This window comes from Macaca fascicularis, chromosome 17, assembly GCF_037993035.2.
Source record: "Macaca fascicularis isolate 582-1 chromosome 17, T2T-MFA8v1.1".
Taxonomy (NCBI): Eukaryota; Metazoa; Chordata; class Mammalia; order Primates; family Cercopithecidae; genus Macaca; species Macaca fascicularis.
The window spans coordinates 98,503,175-98,526,598 of record NC_088391.1 but is presented as its reverse complement, the minus strand read 5'-3'; the positions used below and the strand labels follow the sequence as shown (position 1 = coordinate 98,526,598).

General features: G+C 36.0%; 1 protein-coding gene and 1 long non-coding RNA gene across 3 annotated transcripts in view; one reads left to right on the top strand and one right to left on the bottom strand.

Annotated features, from left to right (window-relative positions):
- NALF1 (NALCN channel auxiliary factor 1) overlaps nt 1-23,424 on the top strand; it is a 706,925-nt gene that overhangs the window by 65,420 nt on the left and 618,081 nt on the right. The window lies entirely within an intron of this gene.
- Nucleotides 3,615-12,013, bottom strand: LOC141408909 (uncharacterized). Its single transcript, XR_012426506.1, has 2 exons — nt 8,776-12,013; nt 3,615-8,447 (listed from the first exon to the last, which is right to left on the bottom strand). It is a non-coding gene; the product is annotated as an uncharacterized lncRNA (long non-coding RNA).

The following is a 23,424-nucleotide window of genomic DNA, read 5'->3' as shown; positions in this document are numbered from 1 at the left end:
CAGGAGGGACATTTGCTTGGATCAAGGTGGACAGGCGAGAGAAGAGCCCGGGCTGTGGGTTAGGCACTTGTAGGTGGGATTTTAGAAAGGACACTTATACCCGTGTTTAGGAAAGATAATCCCAGGAAAGTAGAGAAGAGGACACAATTGTGACACTGGGGTGGGGGAATGGGCCGGATGTGGCAATTGATTGTGATGCTGGGTATAGGGAAGGAGAAGTCAATGGAACTACATTTTCTGTCTTAGGAAATTCACTGAGATTGGGCCCAAATAATAGAAACAGCTCCATGGTGCATGGACTGACTCTCAGGGCCAGCATTTAAATCAGACACTACCATTTTACCTGTGTGTCTTTGGGCAAGGCGCTGCCCCTTCTGAAACCATCGCGTTATTAGAGTTAAATTAATTAATTCAGATGCAATTGCCTGGTTTAGAGTGGTGCTCATTAACATTTATTAAATTTGTTGTTTAGGGACTCAGTTTATTTGTACTTAGTTTTACAAATCAAAACCATAAATGCAGCAACTCCCCATACTTCTGAGGTAACTTTTCTAAGGGGACTTTTTAGCTCAAAGAGTTCAGCATTTGCCTGGGGAAGGTAGTCGCTCTGCACTGGAAAACATGATACAATTATGTACAAAAGAAGAACGGCAAAATAAAAATGTGATATTTTAAAGATGAAAAGTTTTCATCAAATATTTCTTAATGATTTTTGCGCTGAATATTATGATCCCTTTTCTTTTTAAGAGTTCTTAATGCATGTTAGGTCACAAAATAAGAATTCGACTGTATGAAGTTACTACTTTTGAGCAAGATGCCAGTTGGCTCTTACTACTATTTTCTGGAAACCAACTAGAATCCTAAGAAAAAAATTGACCACGTTGTATTTAATATAGAAATATAATGTGATTAAAGTTTTGTCATTGCCCCTAGAATTCATATCAATATTGCGTACGTATTTTTTCCAGTCTCCTATGGTTTTCTAGGCCATTTGTTTGCTTCTTTGAAATAAGAGGCACAGCTCAGCTACCTTCCTCCAGAGAGGGCAGGGCCATTTCTTTCATGTCTGTGATGGTCATTCCCTAGTAGCACGATGCTAGAATTTAGAAAGTGCTTAGGAAGTATTTTTGGATAATTGAGTACATAAATGAATGACACTGAAGTTGAGATTTTTCAGGCAGTTGTGTGCAAGAGATTTTTGCATTTCTACTCAAAGGGTGCTGACCAAGGCTTGACCAGCACAACTGAATTTACTGACCATTGAATAACCATTCATGTGAACCCAACTTTCCACTGAGATTTTTTTCTTTAGTCCTATTAAGTAAATGATCCTCCTCAATCTTAAAGGCAAACATTCAAACTAATAAAATTTAGTAATGGCAATGGCATAAAAATGGCTTTTTCTTTTTAGTTCTGTCTAGCACATTCAGCAATTTTTATTTATTCATTCAGTTATCCTTCTACACCTTAACATTTATTTTATATATACTCTCTACTAAGCATCGTGCTGGGTATTGCACACTGATATCTAAAAAAACATGGCTCTTGTCGTCAAGGAAGTTGTTCTGTGCATCTCGTTTCCGTTCTGGGAACTGTATGTCTATAGCAGTTTTGTGCTTCAGTAAATTTTAAATGATTGATAGAAAAATGAAAATTTAAAAAGGGTTACAAGAAAAAATAAGCATAAAATAATTTTTCTAAGATCTATAAAATTGCAAATTATAAGAAGAAAATATACATGCACAGTGCTTAGAAGGATATAATTTATAAACAATATGATTTTGGTATTTTAGTGATATTTTTAACAATCTGAAATATATACAAGTAAATTAAAGGCTGTAAACAGAAAAATAAAACTATCTCAAAGTTATGTTTAGGAAAGACTAATTTTGTCATTTCTACTTGTGGTAATAAAATATTTTTCTAGGGGTATCTACACAGCAAAGTAACTTAAATATGTGAAATAAATAATTGATGAAAAATATAGGAAGAGTCTTACAAATTGAAATAAAGCAATTACAAAATTATTACATAAACAAATGATGGTTTACCTTTATATTTGATACAAATATCTTTATCAGAGAAGAGACATTTAGCAACTTTTTGTTAATAGGATTTTTATAGCAAAGAGACTTTCATATTGAGGCGTTTGCATAGGACACATTTCACATGGTTCTTTCTTTTTAAAAAATATCTAAAATATATACTCTTACCTAAAATCATAGGCAAAAGAGATGGTTCCTTAAACTGCTGATACACAGTCATAGAATTTAGACCGTGAAATGTGTGAAAGGCAGAGGGTAATTCGGAATCATTTCATTCAACCGGTGCAGTGCTGGCTGTGTGAAGAGGAAAGGGGAAGGAAGAAGGCGACTCGGAAGGCTGTTTATGCAAATGTTCATGGCCAATTTTAGAGAACGACTGAGTAGACTTAGTTCATCCTTGTGAAACACTTTTGAAATTGCTCCCTATCAATGTTAATTAGGATATGAAATTAAAATCTGCTCATATCCAACTGAATATTATGTCAGCAATATAGGGCATATATTTAGTTGGCCCTGACAGGATTTTAATTTTCTGCAGTCAGTTTCTAGGAAAACTTTGTAAGGAATGGATGCACCGATCTATATTTTTCCATTGACAGCTGCCAAGGCTCTACCAAAACCATCTGTCTTATTATTATTGCCTTTTACTGAATTTCTTTGAAATTTCTCATATATAAGAACACTACCCAAGCATTGCCTCTGACTGTATTACAATGATGCCAGCCTCCTTTGGTAATTGCTCAACTATTCAAAACCTTTCTTATAAATATTTTAAAACAAATTGACATTATCCTGTACACCAGTTAATCTACTGTTCTGAAATACGTGGGAAATGTCTTATTGCTATGCTTTCTATGCATGGGTACCTCAAAAGGAAAATTAGCTATGAGACAGTGTTTTAATGATATAATTATATCCAATCACCTAGAATGTCTAGAATTCTGTGACAGCAAATGGCACTCTATGTTTCTCAATACTTCCCTAACAAACATCTTAATGCTATGCTATGTGATGTACCTTTGTGTTTTGTATTGATCTGTAGAAAAATCTGTTGAACTAAGCAAAGCAAATGAAGGCAAGTGTTATTTAAGGACATTTAAATAGTTTAACTGACAGATTGTGTAGGACTTGTAGTGAGATAAATTATACAAACTAATTTCCTTGAAATGCGATTGAGGTAATTGAATTAGTATAAGATAGTTCATTGATAGAAGAAGTTCTGGATGTCATCTGTCAAATAAAAGGCTTGGTCTCAATTATCTATAGCTTATTATTTGAGCAAGAGACATCATACTGTAACGTAAACCAACTAATGCTTGGTTTAGGGGATATTTCATTAGCAACTTCGAAATTACCTGTACTATATTTAAATACAGTAAACTATGTTATAAACTGTATTATACATTATATCATATATAATTATAATATCTTATATGTAGTATATGATATATAATATGTATTTTATTACAAATAAAATACAATATGATGTATTATATATTATATAATATCTTATATGTATTATATAACTATATGATGTATTATATATTACGTAAGTTAGATATATTATATATTATATTAAAAACAGTAAATTATACTTGTTACTATGAGAGTTAAATTAGTTAATTCAGATGCAAAGGCCTGGTTTATCATGGTACACATTAAAGTTTATTAAATTTGTTGTTTAGGGACTCATTTTTATTTCTATTTAAACAGTGTAGTTTACTATATTTAAACTCATTTTATTTAATTCCATGAGAGTATATCATGACAGAGCTCCTGAAAAAGTGATATGATAATAATCACAGTAAAAATACAAAAATTGGTTTTCTACACAGTGTCAAATTTGAAAGTAAAGTATCTTGAACAATCTGCTCAATCTTTAATTTTCATGTTCACGAAAGCCAGGCAAAGGCAATTGTAAATGACACCTGAGACAAAACTTCAGACCACACTCTGCTTCCCTTTTCTTTGTATCTTTCTCTTTTTTTTCCTCTTTTGTTCTGTATTTCGACCCACCAACAAATATCAACTGTATGCTCCTTAAGTGCGGAGATTGCAAAAGAAGAATTAGACATAGTTTGGTTCTTCAGAATAAACATTAGCACCTCCCTCTTCGCCCTTTCTTCCTTTTCTTTCTTCATCCTTGTTTTCTTCCTCTCTCAATGTTTTTTTTCCAGCTTTCTTCAATCCATTTTGCTTTCTCATACATTCCTATTTCTTTGCAGTAGTCACAAAATATGTAACTGAAATTCTAGAGATTTTTCACCTGATTTTTTTTTCATTGTTATCGCTGTTGTGTTTACCTTCCCCTACAAAGTAAAGGGAATCTGAAAAACGTCTGGAACCCCAAGGTTGCTCTTTTACTTTCATCCACTGACCTAATCATAATACACTTTTCAAATTATCAGTATTCTTTTGATTGCTCTTTGGCTTTAAACATTTTAACATCTGCAGTTTCTGTTCTTAAAGCATCTAATAATCTGCCCATAGATCCTTCTACCCTTAGATCTGTTATAAGCAAAACAAGCCTTTTAAAATGTAAGAATTATTTGTAAAAGTGAATTGTGAGTGCAAACTTCTAGCTTCGAGGCAATGTCAGTGGTGTTTGGGGGATGGGATGTAGAAAAGCTGACTTCATCATTCCCATGTTCAAATATACGAAGAAAAGAAAGATTCAAGGAAACTGGTGTTTACTGAGTGTATACCGTGTACGTGGCATTGAGCTCAGTGAGCACTTTCCCACATACCACCTCATTTACAGGCATGTCACATTCTTATCTGTACCTACAAGGTATCTTCCGCGGAGCCAGTCTCATAAAAGAGCTGTAAATAGGGCACAATGAGAGGAGTCTGTGGCTAAACCAATATAATATTTTAAGATTTTGTGATGCATGCTTTCATATCCCTACAGAGGTGTTAAAATCACTACAGCAAATGTCTGACGCCACAGTCTTTTTTGCACGGCTTCCCTTGATTTGCTGTGTGTGGATTAGGTACTAAGTAGAAGACAGTGGATATACAGTGTTTAAGGACAGAGGCTTTGGGGAATGAGCAAGCCGATGTGGACTACTAACTCTGCAATTTCCAGGTCACAGGACTTGTATTATATAGGGCTCTCTAAGGCTCGGTTTTTCTCTAAAATGAGACTATAAGGCACTTGTGAGCTTAAAAGAGAAAATATAATATTCCTGACATATATAGGTGCTCAAAAGGCTACAATGCATGTGTTTACTATTATTTCTATTTTGAAAAAGTTGAGTTTTGTTCTACAATATTTGGGAGCAGTTTGTTTTTCCTTATTGCCAGGGCTTCATGGACTACTGACTGTATTCAAAGTAGGACTTAGCCAGAAAGACTTAGCCTGCAAATAAAGTATTGTCCTATCTCACAGTGGCAAACTCTATTTAGAAATGCTTAAGACAAAACTGTAAATACATTCCAAACTGATAGAATTTTCAGTCTGAAGTCCCTGGTTTTTTTTTCCCTAATAAATTAAAATTGTAATATCACTTGTTAATCTGCTTCTTAAATATATTTCAAAATTCAGAAGAAAAGGTGAGGAACATACATAAAAGAATTGAAGTAAAGGAAGGATATATAAGATGATAGGGAAAGAAGGAAGAGATTGATAAGGGAAGGAAACAAGAGATTGATAATAATTGTGCTACCTCAAAATAATATTATAACATTTTGCAATTCTAGTTTTAGAAAATTCTGTTAATATATTAGATAATTTTTGTTATTAGTTTTATAAATAGTGTCTCAATTCTGAATGGAAAATATATTAACCTCTAGAGAGAAGAAGTTAGCATACTAAACTGACAACATATATTTAATGTACATTTTACTAATTGTGTCCTCTGAAAAGTAATTTTGCATGCAAAGGACAAGAAAATACACAAAACTAAAATTGGCTGCATTCAACCATTGATAATCTCTACTCACTGTTATTGAATGGACAGATGCCATAGCGCCCCATATTCCAAAGAATGAAACCAGAAAGCCTAAATCATGGGGAAAATTAGGAATCCTTTATTACACATCATCATGTCTCTGTGGCCAAAAATATTGGTTTTCATAGCATAGCAATATACCTGAATACAATCTGCTGATCCCAAGTTGGGGAAAATGGAATATGCTATTTAAATTGGTGCAAATTGCTTTCAAATGTTTTAAATGTAGAAAAGAAAAGCCATTTTGGGCCATTTATATTAAAATGAATTTCATTAGTTCCATTGAAAGTATTCTTAGGTCAAGTATAGAAAAATAAGCAGTATGGTCCACATTTATCATTCAAATATAGGGTTGACTCTTTGGATTAATAAGATATTATTTTTTTACCTTTATTGTTTTTATCTTCCCTGAAATTAGATATTTGAAAAGAAGTGAAATTTATCTTCGAATATAAAATCTGAAAATCAACAATATTTTAGCTTGTGAGTTTCATTCATTCTTCAACCAGACTGGAACGTCCATGATGTGTTTTGTTCATTGATAAAGCCCCAGTGCCCAGAACACTGACCCATGTATCTTACATACTTAATAAGTATTTGTGGATTATTTACTAAGCAAATGTTTATACAGATTGGGATTGAAAAATGGGAGGTGGGCCGGGCGCAGTGGCTCACGCCTGTAATCCCAGCACTTTGGGAGGCCGAGGCAGGCGAATCACGAGGTCAGGAGATCGAGACCATCCTGGCTAACACGGTGAAACCCCGTCTCTACTAAAAATACAAAAAAATTAGCCGGACGAGGTGGCGGCGCCTGTAGTCCCAGCTACTCGGGAGGCTGAGGCAGGAGAATGGCGGGAACCCGGGAGGCGGAGCTGTCAGTGAGCCGAGATCGAGCCACTGTACTCCAGCCTGGGCTACAGAGCGAGACTCCGTCTCAAAAAAAAAAAAAAAAAAACAAACAAACAAAAAAAAAGAAGACGAAGAAGAAAAATGGGAGGTGATGAGGAATAGAAATGTAAAACTAAAAAAACAAAACGCCGTGCTTACCTGTCAGAGTCAAGGGAGCAAGGGGATCTGGTGGAAGGAAACCCGATCACCTCCTGGCTCAGAAAGCTTTTTGGTGGCCATGATGTTTGAAACAAACATGGGGTTCGTGAGCAGCTCGAATACATTTCAGGTTGTGAAGCGCATGCATTTGTGGAAATGGCTGAGGAAGTTTGGTGTTTTGTGGAGAATAAGGGTATAAGTATAACAGAAGTATTGGGCGTGTAAAATATGGTAGGATAAGATGATGGAAGAGTATGAATGTGCCAGAGGTTAGTATTCTCTGTTAAGGAGCTTTTCTTCATTCTGTAATTAGAGGGGTGTCGTTTACGTTTTGCATTCAGGTAAGCCTAACTGGTAATTCAGAACGATATTGTAGAAAAGTACTCTGATAACATCATGGAGAATAAGTTGGGGTGGGGACTGTTGGGAAGATAGCAGGGAGGTATTTTATGATTGGTGAAGGAGGAAGGACTGCACTAACAGCATGGAGAAGTAACACTGGCATGCAGGGAAGGGGAATGACACAAAGGATCAATAAAGCAGCGAGAGTAATACATTCAGACTTATTAATAGCTGTTGGAAGAAAAACAAATACCACAGAAATTTTAGATGGAGTTGAAATCGCAAAATATAAATCTTGGAAAATGCACAATATAATTAAATCTTGACCAGTGAAAAGTGATATTAAATACCTCTCAATCATTTGTTCACATCGAATAAGAGAAAATAAAAATGCCTAGAAAATAATGAAGGCAAAAAAATTATCTTAAAACAAAACGTTATACAAAAGTATTACATCAAGGCCTCCAAAATTCAACTTAATGAATGTAGGTGAGCAGTCCCAGAAAAATAAAAGATAAATGTTGATGAATTGGATGTTATTTGATGTGAACAAAAACTATTGTGAATTTATTACAGGGCTCAAGAAGTTAGAAGATCCAAACGACATAAAACGCATGAAATGAAATCCTATAATTATGGCTTTAAATTTGAAGAGGGAGATATATTTAAGGGGGATTATTAATCTATACATTACCACACACAAAGATTACCTTATATTAGCATTAAACCTGTTGGATTGTTAAAAAATGCCTTAACCATCAATATTTGATTCCTTAAAAAAATAGTGGCTTAGGACTACAATAAGACACCAATATCAACATTGATATACCTTAAGCCTAGCAGTATTCAATCTGCTGTGATAGGTGATTTTTCTCCATTTTCAAACAGATGATGAGAAAAGAAAGAAAAAAAATGTATGTTTAACAAGGCAAGAGAATGGTGTTTGGGGATTATTCCTCACTGCTATTGACATAACACAATGCTACTGAGATGAAACTAGAGAATAATTTCTTTTATGTTCAAGGGGCATGATAGTGAAATAATGGAAATGTATGTTAAACTTCCATTCATAGGCCGGGCGCGGTGGCTCACGCCTGTAATCCCAGCACTTTGGGAGGCCGAGACGGGCGGATCACGAGGTCAGGAGATCGACACCATCCTGGCTAACACGGTGAAACCCTGTCTCTACTAAAAAATACAAAAAACTAGCCGGGCGAGGTGGCGGGCGCCTATAGTCCCAGCTACTCGGGAGGCTGAGGCAGGAGAATGGCGGGAACCCGGGAGGCGGAGCTTGCAGTGAGCTGAGATCCGGCCACCGCACTCCAGCCTGGGTGACAGAGCGAGACTCCGTCTCAAAAAAAAAACAAAAAAAAAAACACAAAAAAAACCTTCCATTCATAGCTAACGTGTGATAAGTTTGCTTACAAATTGTAAAATTGAAATGCTATATAAACTATAGTATTAATTGTTAAGGATAATAACAATGGTAATTATTGTATACAGCATTGTGCTAAGATAAATGGAATACCTGGAGATCCTGGAAGAACAAAGCCTTCTGCCTTCTGAATTTGGAGCTGATTTGAAGAGAGTAGCTTTTTACAGAAAAGCATAAACGACTTTTCTTCCAGCAATTTGGACCTAACTTGTTAAAATGGTAGGACGGTGAGGTTCTAGGAGAAAGGACAACTTTAAACTAGAGAGGGATGGACTGGTTTGTTTAACGACACTTTCCATTCTCTGTGTTAAGGTGTAAAAAAAAAAAAAAAAAACCGCCTAACTCAGTAAGTTACATGTGAGTGATGAGCCTTTGTAGTTTTTTCCCTCCCCAGATCAGTGGCTTTCCCCCTCTTTCTCTGCAAGATGTGTATTGATGTTTTTTGTTTGTTTGTTTTTGGTTGTTGTTGCCTGAGAATGAGAAAATGAGATTGACCTAAATTTAGCTTGGCTATATTTTATTTTATCCAGAAACACAGGCATGATTTGTAGTTATGCTTGCATTCTGAATAGAAACCGCAAATGCATGTGTCTAACATTATCTTTGCTAATTTTTACCCATTTTACTTAATGTCTATTCTTTTTACAGTTACTTGTGTATGCAAATAAACATCTTATGAAATTAATATGTATATAGATTAATGTGCCTCTTAAATTTTTTTTCTTTTTATCCTCATTATTATACTCTGTCAAAAGGTAATCAGTACATCAAAAGATTTTCATCTCTTCAATGTTAGAAGAACTTGTTCAGAAAAATATTTGCTTTTTATTAACATAAACTAATTATTTTGTGCAATTTAAACATAGCTTTAGACATGACTACATTGTCCAGACATTCACGTTGTAGCTCAAAGAGCACAGAAAAAAATAATTATTCAGTGCTTCCTATGTGGTAGAACTTTGCTTTACAGTATCTGAAATTCTTACAATGATGCTGTGATAGAGTTGCCATTATTTCTAATGTCCTATAGGTAGGAAATGGGGATAGTAGGGTTTTTTTTTTTTTTTTAACTCAATTATGTGGATTTTAAGAATACTTGTAGAAACTGGCATTACATATCAGGTTTTAATAGTATTCTTTTTTTTTCTTTTTTTGATGGGTGAAAAAGTTGTTTTTGTTTTTCAATAACATAATATTTTGACATAGTGTTAAAGCATTATCATTCTTGCAATAAAGAAAAAAACACTGCATGCTAGTCAGAGAACAATAGATTTACCCTATCATCATTAACATTATCATACCTTGTGTCCCTCTTTCCAGTTCAAGGGTTGAGCAATTCTAATAGTACTGGGAAAAAAGGACTCAACAATTATTCAAGAGGGACAAGTCAAAAAGCCTACAGGAAAATAACCCTGGTTTAGATTGGAAAGGAAAAGTCAAGTTAGAGACGTAACTGGGGCTTTCGTGTTGAATGTAAAAGTGGCGGGCAGCTGTTCTTGTTCTGCATTTCCGAGGGCATGTAACAGGAAATGAGGTGTAAGTTGCAGTCCTGTGGATCTAGGTGAAGTATGAATTGGCTGTAGGTTACATATAAATTGGCTGTGGGAATAATTTACATAAATAAGACATTTAACTCTTTTCCTGAACATATTTTCAAACAGTGAAATTCTCTCTCCTGTTTGGAATGGTTTACATTTTACCTTGCTGTGAAATAAGAAAATTAATAGGTCTATGGACATACCACCCTGAGGGTACTTGATCTCATTTGAAATAAGAGTAAATAAATGAGTTAGTGAAATTCATATTCACATGCACTTTATTCTTCAATTTCAAGCAACTTTCAAAGACTAAAATAAAATAAAAACTTTTAGTGATTCACTGTCAATTTAGAGACTAAAGAAAGTAGTTAAGTTGAAGTGGGTTTATTTGTGTCTGGATACCAGAATTTATAATAGGCTATGTGGGTGGAAGAGACTTTATAACCCAAAATCAGAGTAGAAATTGATTCAGAATAACTAGGTCTGACTCAAACTTATGACATGTTAATGACAGAAAGTTTGAAGCTGAGGTTTAAAAAGAAATACTAATATTAAAACTTTGACATAAACCTATTTCTTAATTGAAGTAGCATTACTTTTTAATAGAAGCAGGAGAGACTTCATCTGTACCTGGCATCAGCTGGTGTCTTTAAAATAGATTAAGTAAAATGTTCAGAATAGCATTTTGCATTGTATTGGGTGGGTGGAATAATTTTATTTGATAAATACACTAAGATGGCATTGCCTAACCCTAAATGCATAGCCTGGCTATATGGTGGGACAATTCTTGCATCATAATCAGCTCTAGTGTTGACAGTGTGAATTTTTCACTGTTGTTGTAGAGAGTGCTTATCGACACATAAGATATTCACAGATAAGTATTTCTTCTATTGGCATCGCGGCATGATATGGAACGTATGAAAAATCAACAGCCCCGCTCTCCTGTTGAAATAAACTGGATCACTTTGAGTTAAAAGGGCACAGAGCAAACTTTATCATTATTTTCTGTATTCCTTCAACTGTCTCTTATTAATGTCAAACTACATAAGTTATTACCAAAAACATGATACTTTTGATCTTACCAAATAAAAGGTTTTATTTGTGATTATATTTACAAGTCTCACTGATGTCCATAAATATTGTTTACAAATTAAGGATGTTGGAGCTACAGAATTAAAAAAAGGCCAGGCTCAGTGGTTCACACCTGTAATCCTAGTGCTTTGGGAGGCCAAGGCGGGGGATTCCTTGAGGCCAGTATACACGGCTGCAGTGAGCTATGATTTTGCCACTGCACTCCAGCCTGGGTGACAGAGTGAGACCCTGTGTCTAAACAAACAAATAAGCAAAACGATTAAAAAGAATTAAGCTTAAAAAGTATAATTTTGTGTATATTATAAAACACGAAATGATATCACCAAAGCCTTTAGTTACTGTGATTGTGACATAAGTGTTTCACTCTTTTATGAACTTTAACTAACATACATCTGGAAACCTGTAAACACATTTTTATTTCATTAAGTCAAACTTGTGTCTAGAAAGATTGTCATTGTGATAGTAGTTTGGCAATTTAATGTCAGAGTATGTGGACTCTACACTTACAATGTCCCATTTTGGCCCTGAGGAAGTTTGGGATAAGCCACAGGAAAGCAGATCTTACTAGGCTCATATACCAAGATGTAAATTTTATAAATTTCTATAAATTTGTGTTTTATAAAGATCTGTTTGTGGGGGAGAAGTGAATCTTGTGAGTATTGCTAAGTGACACTTCGACACTTTCACATTCTGTCTTTATTTTTCCTGAAAAGTGTCATGGACTTGAGGAAAAATCTATTATAATTTTACTAAATGTTGTATGTATGGTATTAAAATAATCCATGTCCAGCATTACGTTTGAAAAGATTTTAAAAATATGCGTCATGATTGGTTACAAAGTTTTAGTATGGATCAAATAGGATTAGTAGTGTACTTGATAAGAAAGACGAAATTCTGAGATAGCTTCTTGGTCTTTGAGCATAGTAAGACCTGCTTTCTTGTGACTCAACCTAAGCTTCCTCAGAGCCAGGGTGAGACAACATTGTAAGTGCAGTGTCCACGTACTCTGGCATTAAATTGCTAAGCTAGTATCTCAATGACAAACTTTCTAAACACAAGTGTGACTTAATGAAATAAAAATGTGTTTATAGGTTTTCAGATGTACTGCACATTTTAAAATTCCACTTATATGCCTCATTTGCATATTGATAAAAAATTAATTTGAAACCGACTTCAGCTCTTTTTGTAACTTAAAAAAAAACATAGCAAATTTGTAGTCTGTTCTTTTTTTTTTTTTTTTTTTTTTTTTTTGAGATGGAGTTTAGCTCTTGTTGACCAGGCTGGAGCACAATGGCGTGATCTCAGCTCACTGCAACTTTCACCTCCCAGGTTGAAGCAATTCTCCTGCCTCAGCCTCCTGAGTCGCTGGGATTATAGGTGCCTCCTACCACACCCAGCTAATTTCTGTATTATTAGTAGAGACTCGGGGGACAGGGTTCACCATGTTGGCCAGGCTGGTCTGGAACTCCTGACCTCAAGTGATCCACCCACCTCACCCTCCCAAAGTATAAGTCTGTGTTTTATGTGCTTCAAATGTAAGGATTCTTCGTAAACTCATTATTATTTTTTCACAACCTTATATTTTTGTGAATTCTGAGTACAAATGTACTTCTTTTTATGACTTACTGCAAAAGGAATTTTAAAAATAAAATATCCATTAGAAGAACCAAAGGATCATCATATACACTAAGCTAGTATTTTTTGGGGTTCTGCATTAAAAATATATCTAATTATACAAGTATTACATGCCCTTATGGAAAACTTGACAAAAGTATAAAGTCTAAAACAATAATCACCCATGCCCCAGGAGTAATCACTATAGACTGAAGGCATAGAGGATTGATAGCTAGCTAGCTAGATTGATATGATAGACAGGTACATAGTTTTTGTCTTTTTTAAAAATCAGGATTGTGATGTAGATGATACTTTTAATCTTACTGTTTCCATTAACAGCATAACCATTTTAAACTATTACAAATTTTAGGGAATATTTGATAAATATTGCCAAACTTTTGGCAAAAACATTTTTACCACTTATATTCTCAGCAATCTTACTGGAGCTGCAACAAACTTGAATATTAATAACTTTACATTTTTTCTACATTAAATAAGTAAAATAAATAGAAAAAGGTGGATTTTATTTCTCCATTTGCCACCTTTACAACCTTTTTAAAAGGTATATAAGACTGATAACATTTTTAGGTTTGTAGGTAGTTTTCACCATCTCCTTCCAGTATGATCTTAGGATCAGATGCTGTTTTTGCTCTACTGTCTTATGATTTTTCCTAATGATGCTGTAAGCTCTTTAGAGAATAGGAATCCTATATGTTTAATATGATGTAACATTGTTATAAATCTATGTTTATAGATTTTTATTTAGCCCTGTGTATTATATAACTAAAAGACTTCTAAAATAAGGCCTTAACCTGCACCCATTTTCTATGCATGTTTTTCCCAAATCCATTTAATATGGTACCCATATATGGCTAAAAATTAACACTCCTTGGTTAACTATGAACATGGTGAAACAGCTGCTTCTTTTATTCACATAAATGTATGCAGAATTGCTATGCTATTTTAATAACTATGCAATAGACACATCTTGCCATGACTCATTTCATGTTGCTGTTAGTGAATTATGTGGATGTGATCTGACATAAAGATTTCAGCCCTGTTTTATTCAATTTATCTTCATCATCATCAGTAAAACTTCATCATATAGGAGATGATCGATAAATGATTACTTATGGAACAGATTTAAACTAATTATATGATGTATAGTTTATTCTATAAATGCTTTCATCTAAGCTTCCAAAATAAAATGTCTTTTTAATATTTTAATATCCACCCTTTATGCTTTCTTCAATTTGTTGCCTATTTAAGGGTTAATTTTGGCATATTGTATGTACTGTACTATTCTACTTTTTTCTGTAAATGTTTTTTGCCATAAGCTATGTTTAATACTTTTTATTTTATTTTAGCCAAGTTGTATGTGTAAATACACATGAAAGACTTTGAGCAGTGCTTGGTATAAAGTACTTAATAAACATTGATGGTTGCCATTGCTGTAAATGCTTCAGGAAAATTCTTAATTATGTCTGAATCACTCTAGTTTCCTAAATTAGTCTGTGGTTTATGAGTCTTGGTGGTTTTTCATTGTAAGATAGCAGTAATTTTATAGAGGCAGCACTGTAAACCTGTACTACTGAACATTTTCAAATATTGTGTACAGTGTACAAGGGAGTGAATGAGTCCTGAACAGCAAAATTTGCCATTTTAATTTTCCTAAACAAAAGTTTAGTTTCTTTTATCCTTCTTTGCCTGTATATGTAACTCAAGACATAGTAGTTGGTTGACAAGTTTCTGTCCAGATTATTACAATTTACCAGGAATTTAGGTGAATATAACCAACTGCCTGGCAGCATAGTGCGGTGCAGAGAGCACGGGCATTCGGCTCAGAGACCTGGGTGCCAGTTCTGATTTTGCCACTTTGTAGCTATATCACCCTGAAAAAGAATCTGTCTGAGTCTCAGTTTTATTATCTGTAAAATGGAAAAATTATGTTTGCTTCTATTTTAGAATGATTTTGATGCTTAAAAAAGAACAAAGAAGTGATAGTGTTTCGCGTGTAGCCACTGCTCACTGTCTCTGTTCTTTTTCACTCTTGCTTTTTCTAGCCTATATACCCCATGATCTATACTGACAAAGAAATGATGAAATAAAGATGAAGTAAGCAGAGTTTCCAAACCATAAACTCTCTGTTTATAAAGATTTTATCCTGTAAGGTGGAACTTTGTATGATTTTAAGACAGGAATTGCCTGACGACATTCGTACCCAATTGTAACTGAAGTAATGAAGTACTTTTTAAAGCAAAAGAGATTTTCAAAAATTGTGAAATTCACTCTGTACTTATTGTTGTAATTAAATTGTGGAGTAGAAATTACAGTCTTATCAAAATTTAATTTTAGTAAATTCATGCCAAGCCACTAAAATATTAAATTTTAATATCATGATCTCTCTTTTCCTTTACTTGTATACACACACAAAATTTCCTTCTGTTATTTCACCGTGTTTCCTAATTCTTATTTCTTCTCTTGGTCCAGTTCAGATAAGCCTGTGATCCACTCCATGGCAACCCAAGGGAGTGGTCAAGTCACACAGAACTCTGTGTCACCCCCTGACAGTTTCCTCACCACAGTCAGAATGGCACTTGTGACAGACACTGGAGTTTCTCTTCAATCTAATTAAGGTTCCATTAACTTAACTAGGTTAACCATATTTGTTTTCTATTATGACCAACCTCCAGGCCAGAATTTCAGTAATTATCATATATTGTTAACGTTTTTTTCACGAATGCTTTCCTGTTGCCACTGTCCTTCAGCAATTGGGCAAGTCTTCCATCTGTGTGACAAAAAATAAAAAATAAAAAAGGATGCAATCAAACTGCATCCATTGATTGGCAGATACGTTCTAGCTGCTAAATTAGCTGCTGGGGTCCTCCAGATAAGCCCCTGCATTCTGGAGCTTGCCCTGCAGTGGGTGACAGGGACACGTTCGGCAGAACTGTGTAATGACTGTGGCCATGTGCCGGTAGATTCCAAGTGCTGCGTTATCACTCGTGAGGAACAACAGGACATTCATGGAACCATTACCGGAAGAGGAAAGGGCTAGAATGAAACCAAAATTTTAACTGGAGATAGGCCATGGGAAGAGAGAGGAAGAAGATATTGCAGGAAGAAAGGTAGTGACTTGAACACATTTGGAAAAGTGCATTTATTCAACAAGATCCACCAGTGCAGGAAGAAGAGGGAGAGAGAGATGATGTCAGACCATGAATGTCCCAAATAGAAAAATTAAAAAGGGAAACTTTGTTATCAGCTAGATTGACTTAAAAAAAAAACATAACACTTGGTTCCAAATATGGAGACTAGATCAGTAAGGGCAAAATGAGACACCCAGATAATAAGTGGGAGGCTGTTACAGTGATCCAGTTGAAAAACAAGGAGGATAAACTAATTTTGGGATGATGGGATGAAGAAAATAAAAAAAAAAAAATTTACAATAGACAGGATTCCAACAAGGAGGATGAAGAAGATTTAAATGCTAAGGATGACATCCAAAGTACAGACTGACCCAAATGTCTTGATGGTGGCTCTGCTGGGCAAGCTAAAGAAATGGTGAAGTCAACTCAGGACATGCTGACTCTGAGAGATTCAAGGGACAATTCATGCAAACCGTGGGTTGGCAAGTGCACATCTAACCTGGGGATAAGGATGTAACATAAGATAAAGCTTCACAGTTCATAACAATGAATGAAATTATCAAGGTCTTAAAAAAGAATTAGCCGGGCACGGTGGCTCAAGCCTGTAATCCCAGCACTTTGGGAGGCTGAGACGGGCGGATCACGAGGTCAGGAGATCGAGACCATCCTGGCTAACATGGTGAAACCCCGTCTCTACTAAAAAATACGAAAAACTAGCCGGGCGAGGTGGCGGGCGCCTGTAGTCCCAGCTACTCGGGAGGCTGAGGCAGGAGAATGGCGTGAACCCGGGAGGCGGAGCTTGTAGTGAGCTGAGATCCGGCCACTGCACTCCAGCCTGGGCGACAGAGAGAGACTCTGTCTCAAAAAAAAAAAAAAAAAAAAAAAAAAGAATTATATTACCTAGGAAGATTTGATTGGTAGATGCACTTATTATTTATAGGTAGGTGCACTTATTATTCAAGCACATACACTGCAGTGTTCAGGAAAGAATGGTTTTAAGTATTTTCTGTGAGACCAATGTATTAGTTTGCAAGAGGTTTTAGACTGGTAGTATTTTTTTCTAAAAACATAACTTCAGAAATACTTAATTGTACTTATTTGTTTACTAGAATAAATGATATACTAGTTATGGGAATGTAGCAAGAGTCAGGTAGCTCTCAGTTCCATTCTCTGAAAGTCAGAAAAAGATATGGAAATATTGGTGTTAGCTAATTAATTGCTTTATCGTGACCCATGTAGCAATAGGTTTGGTGTCGTTGGGTGTGAAACTATAGACACATAAACTGTGAATCATAAAGAGAACAGAAGGCATATTTGGGACTCAACCCATGTGTCTGACTTTGCATTACCTTAGAGCTTCTAATAAAGTTTATATCTTTAAATAAACCAATTACATAGACATTCTTATCATATAACTGTAATGATAATATTTTCAGCTTTAAGCATATATTATTGGAAAAATTTAAGGCCAGAGTTTTAGATTATTGAAAAAAATTGATGTTTATGCGTATATATGGATTTCTTATCAACCTAAGAATATATTCTGTTATGGGTGTACAAAGAACTGGTTAAAGGTATTTTCTTACATCTTCAGTAATGAATAGTGATGGTACTTTAATGTTATCCTAAAAGAGTAATATTAGATGTACATAATAAATCTAATATTTTCTTTGTAGGTCAGGAGTAAGCATAGGAGACCAAATGAAATAATAGCGTGAAATGATTATGTAAACATTCTTAGGTATGTCTACCACTCAGGGTATGAATCTCTCTGAACTTCAGTGCCCTTACCTCAGAAATGAACATACCTCAGGCGTCCATTGTCCCCACTAGGTTTACTTTCCAACATTCTTTGCTCCGTTCTCAGCTCCTGGGAGTGGACGTGTAGCATCTACTCTAAGCTTCAGTGAGTTAGATTTCAGTGAGTTTCCTAGTCATTTTGGTGAGACAAGTGGTTGCCTTGGAAAGAGTTGAGAGGGAGAAAAGAGCCTGAGGTCAGGCATATATTCTCTCTCTCTCTCTTTTTTTTTTTTTTTTTTGAGATGGAGTTTCTCGCTTGTCGCCCAGGCTGGAGTGCAGTGGCACAATCTTGGCTCACTGCAACCTCCGCCTACCTCAAGTGGTTCTCCTGCCTCAGCCTCCCAAGTAGCAGGGATTACAGGCATCCACCACCACCACGCCCGGCTACTTTTTTGTATTTTTAGTAGAGATGGGATTTCGCCACGTTGGGCAGGCTGGTCTCAAACTCCTGACCTCAGGTGATCCGCCTGCCTCAGCCTCCCAAAGTGTTGGGATTACAGGAGTGGAGTGAGCCACCACTGCGCCCGGCTTTTTTTTAATTTTTTTTTTTTTTCAGAAGGAGTTTTGCTGTTGTTGCCCGGGCTGAAGTGCAATGGCACGATTTCAGCTTACTGCAACCTCTGCCTCCCAGATTCAAATGATTCTCCTGTCTCAGCCTCCTGAGTAGTTGGGATTACAGGCATGCACCACCACGCTCAGCTAATTTTGTATTTTTAGTAGAGATGGGGTTTCACCATGTTGGTCAGACTGGTCTCGAACTCTTGACCTCAGGTGATCCACCCGCCTTGGCCTCCCAAAGTGCTGGGATTACAGGCGTGAGCCACCATGCCCGGCCCATTTATTCTCTTAAGTTCCTTCCTTTGAGGATTCCTTGTACTGGCTAACTCCTCAACAAAACCTTTGCTCTTCCAAAAGAGACTATCTCTGGGACTCTGTGAATTTCTCTCTTTCTGAGCCCTCTCCATACTCTTGTCTTTTGAGTCTTGGCTGTGGGAACACTCTGCCTGGCTTTTACACCAAACCTCATGGTACCTCTACCTCTTGCCCACAATTCTCTCTGTAAATAAAACCTCCTCACATTGTCCCAATTTGAGTGTCCTCTGTGGCCTGTCAGATCCTGATTGATAACACGTTCACCAGGATGACAGAAAATTATTCTTTGTTTCTGTAGGTTTGAGAACCACTGTATCAAAGTACAGCCTTCAAAAAGTCTGTAAGGGGGAACAATTATTATAGGTATTTCTTTGCATCTCACTGGAGCAATCTCTTTTTTATTCCTCAAGTTATTTGGGTACAAGTGGTATTTAGTTAAATGAGTAAGTTATTTACTGGTGGTTTGTGAAGTTTTGGTGCACCCATTGCCCGGGTTGTGCACACTGAATGCTATTTGTAATCTTTTATCTGTTACCCCTCTCTCACCCTTCCCCCCAAGTCCCTAAAGTCCATTGTATTATTCTTATGACTTTGCATCCTCATAGCTTAGCTCCCACCTAGTGAAAACATATGATGTTTGGTTTTCCATACCTGAGTTACTTCACTTAGCATTATAGTCTCCAATCTCATCCAGGTCACTGCAAATGCTGTTAATTCATTTCTTTTTATGGCTGAGTAGTATTCCATCACACATACACACACACACACACACACACACACACACCCCACAGTTTCTTTATCCACTCGTTGATTGATGGGGCATTTGGGTTGGTTCCACGATTTTGCAATTGCAAATTGTGCTGCTATAAACATACATGTACAAGTATCTTTTCCATATTATGATATCTTTTCCTCTGGGTAGATAACCAGTAGTGGGATTGCTAGATCAAATGGTAGTTCTACTTTTAGTTCTTTAAGGAATCTCCACACAATTTTCCATAGTGGCTGTACTACTTTACATTCCCACGAGCAGTGTAGAAGCACTCCCTAATTACCACATCCACACCAACATCTACTGGTTTTTGATTTTTTGATTATGGCCATTCTTGCAGGAGTAAGGTGGTATCGCATTTCCCTGATCATTAGTGATGTTGAGCATGTTTTCATATGTTTGTTGGCCATTCGTATATCTTCTTTTGACAAATGTCTGGTTGTATCCTTAGCCCACTTTTTGAGGGAATATTTTTTTTTCTTACTGGAGCAACCTTTTTTTAATTTGACTTTAAATATTGATCAGAACAGACCTTATCATGTTTCATCTGTGGCACTTTAAGATAATCCGAGGAGCTTTCTATTCCATATAAAGAAGAAAATGAGTGAATAATTTACTAGGAAAAATTTTCGTGAACTGACAACTAGGAACAGCTATGCTGGTATTTGTGGATGCCTTTATATGATAGCACAAGATAATTGCTTGTTTCATTAGTTACCTGCAGCATGCAGTTTCCATGCTTTCACCTCCTGTTGCGGTTGTTTAAAAACACAATTTCTACTTGAGACCCATCACTGAAAGTCAGCCGGGCAGTAGTTATTTCGCTACTCTTTGCATGTCTGGGGAAATCTCGTTTTCTAAAATAAACAAGTATATGTAGATCCTATTGTGTACAAGTTTTCCTGAAATCCCATGCAGCTTGGCGTCTAAAATACTATGTACAGCTGGCACCTCTTTATGGCTGTTGGAAGGAGACGTCTTCTCTCAGTCAGTCACTGAGGGGAGCGGTTGTGTGGAATCAGCACATAGTAATCCTGCTGCCTCCCGGGTGCTCAGCTCTGAAAGTGTACTGGGTAGAAGAGGAAGTGAGGAATCTCTCACAGTAAATGGTTTTTATAATATTTTCTTATAAAACCATTCCTCGGAAGTGTAACTTAGCCTTTCCTTACAATTTTTATCACCAACCAAGCACTAATGCAAAAAATAAAACAAAACAATAACAAAACAGTGTTTGGTTCATTTATTCATTCAAAAAACTTTACTGAGCTAGGCAGTGTGGGTTTGATAATTAATAAAATTTGTATTAGTTGTCCACATAATGATTACAGTCAGTGCAGGCTACAGCAACATGCAATTAAATAAACAATTACAGTCAAAGAATAGAGCTTTTAGAGGCGGATAGCAGTGACATCTAACTCAAAATGAGATTATGCACCAAATAAAGTGCTGCAAAGAAGAGATCCTGAAGATGGGGTATGCTTCTAATATGATCTAGTAAGCTGGCATATCTTTGATTCTGCCAATTAGTGAGAGCTGCTGATAAATTTTTAAGTGATTAGAACAAACATCATGCTCTCAAAACACAATTCAAATATGTAATGCTATTAGTAAGGGAAGAATGGATGTGGATAGAGTGAAATAGCCTCTAGAGTCAGAAAGGAGACAGAGTTTGTATGTAGGGGTGGGAGCAAACTGAAGTAACATTTTGTATACATCCAAAACGTAGATCAGATTTAAAAAATCGATAAATTATACTCAGGCTGTTTCTTCAATTGAATGTTGATTTTTAAATCTCTAAGGTTTATGTAATACAGCCTTTGCTACAAGTGGATACTCTCTCATAGGGCACGCTGTGTTGCCTTTAAATGATTAGTATGTTAAAGATTTATTAAATTAAAAATGAACATTCTTTTTTTTGCAGAGGCATCTGTGGTTTCAAGAAACAGAAACAAAATGAAATTTTTCATATAATAATCAGATAATAATATTAGCATAGACAATATTGATTAGTTTTCTTCTGGCACAAGAAGAAATTTTTAGTGTTATCACCAGTAAAAAGTGATGCAAATCCACTATAAATTTGATAAGTATTTGACATTTCTCCTATGTTCTAGTTTGTGCAACTGTTAAAACACTTAGCATGTATTGATTATCTAATTCAATAAAACAGCATCTAAAATGTTATCAGCAATATACTAAATGCTAAGAATATAAAGATGAATAAAAACTTGGTCTCCATTTTTCAAGAGCTCAGATTTTTATCAGTAAAGGCACTACAAAAGATTATGAAGTCAGTTGGGGCCCTACGTAAAATGGTTACAGAGTAATAATCATCATTGCCTAGCACTTTACAGAAATTAAAACTCTTGTATTTTTAGTAGAGACGGGGTTTTACCATGTTAGTCAGGCTGGTCTCGAACTCCTGTCCTCAGATGATCCACCTGCCTCGGCCTCCCAAAGTGTTGGGATTACAGACGTGCTGGCGTCTGTGTTGCCAGTGTTGGCGGGCGCCTGTAATCCCCGTTACTCAGGAGGCTGAGGCAGGAGAATTGCTTGAACCCGGGAGGAGGAGGCTGCAGTGAGCCGAGATCACACCATTGCACTCCAGCCTGGGTGATGGTGAGACTGCGTCTTAAAAAAACAAAAAAAGTTAAAACTCTTTTCAAATATGTTATCTCTTTGGATACTTTCAACACCTGTGAGAAATAATCATAATTTTAATCATTCCTATATTAAACATCAGAAAGTTAAAATTGAGCAAAGACAGGACTTTTTTCTTCTAAGGCACAGAAAAATTGTGCCCGATGTCAGTGTTGAACGCAAGCAAAAACTGTGAAAACGTGGAGAACCCGAGTGAAAGGTAAAGTGTTTAGTTGGGTGGAAGGTGAAATATGGAAATTAAGAGGGGAGAGGAGAAAGAGGGTTCAGCATGGAAACTGAGTCATGGGGCCTTTCAATAGGGAGAAACCCTAAGTTTTATGGCCTCCATCTCCTGTCCACTCTGAAAACTTGTGCTTAGGCCCTTCTAAACATAGGCAGTTTACTCAAACAAGACAAAACAAAACAAACACAAAAACAAACAAACAAAAAACAGAAAAGAAAACACTCCTGTTTTAATCCTAGCCTGCAATCTGCCTTCAGCAAACTGCCAGCCATTGACTTTAGTTCTGCCATCAAGAGTCATGTCTGTTCCAATTCCGGTTCAACATACAGGTCTTTAAAATGTGAATTCAGTGATCATACCCCCTTTAAGAATTCAGTTCAAGTTCAATATTCCCAGTTTCTTTAACCACTCCTCACACAGTATCACATTAGACGTTCCACTCTTCTGGTTTTGCTCCTCTGGGCACACTGTAATTAAGTTCCTTCTTAAAACATGGTGACCAGATTTAAGATGATGCTCCAAATACATTCCTTTACACCAAGGGATAGAGGAAGACAGATGTTTCCTTTGTTCTGAATTCTGTGATTCCATTCATGCAGCCTCAGTTTGCAGGGGAGTTTTGGCAGCCAAGTCTCTCTGTTCACTCCTGTTAAATAAACAGTCACCCCAGAAATCCTAGGTGTTTTCACACGTTATTTCATTTACCCAGGTCTCCCTCATCTCAGGATTTGAAGCAATTATTTAAAAAGTAAAATGTGCAATTTGAATCTCTCTCATTAAATTATGTTTTTAATTCATCAGCAAATGAATCAGCAGAGAATTTGAACAAGACAGAAAGTAAGAACAATGTCACAAAGTCAAAGGAAGAACATTTCTGGGA